The sequence below is a fragment of the Cynoglossus semilaevis genome, chromosome 8 (genome assembly GCF_000523025.1).
Source record: "Cynoglossus semilaevis isolate Cse_v1.0 chromosome 8, Cse_v1.0, whole genome shotgun sequence".
Taxonomy (NCBI): Eukaryota; Metazoa; Chordata; class Actinopteri; order Pleuronectiformes; family Cynoglossidae; genus Cynoglossus; species Cynoglossus semilaevis.
The window spans coordinates 29,804,282-29,804,749 of NC_024314.1; positions in this window are offsets into that span (position 1 = coordinate 29,804,282).

Sequence of the window (468 nt, forward strand, 5' to 3'; positions counted from 1 at the left end):
TACCTGCAGGCACCTGAGGTTGTCAGGTCAAAGGTCAGAGAGGGCAGTAATTAGAGTGGACGAGCATCAACATGTGGAGAGTGGAACCTCCGGAGGCTGAAGCTCTACAGTCAGACCACTGCACTGCAGCTGAGAGCAGACAGGGGGCGCACACCCTCTCCCTCACCGTGACCCCTGTATAGAGTGGTTTTATTGGTGATCTCATGAGAACGTCGGGTCATGTGACCACTTCCTGTTGGCTGGAGGTGATGAGTTTGAGTCCAGCTCCTGGAGGAGACACCAGCAGGAGGAGAGGGAGGAGGAGGAGGAGGGGGAGGAGGAGGAGGAGGAGGAGGTGCAGAGATCTTCACTGGGAGGAGGGACCACCGTGGACACGAGCCTAGACTTGGACTTGTTTGTGGTTCCAGTCTGTCAGGGACCAGATGTCTCTGGAGACCTCCTCCCTCACCCCCCCCCCCCCCCCCCACA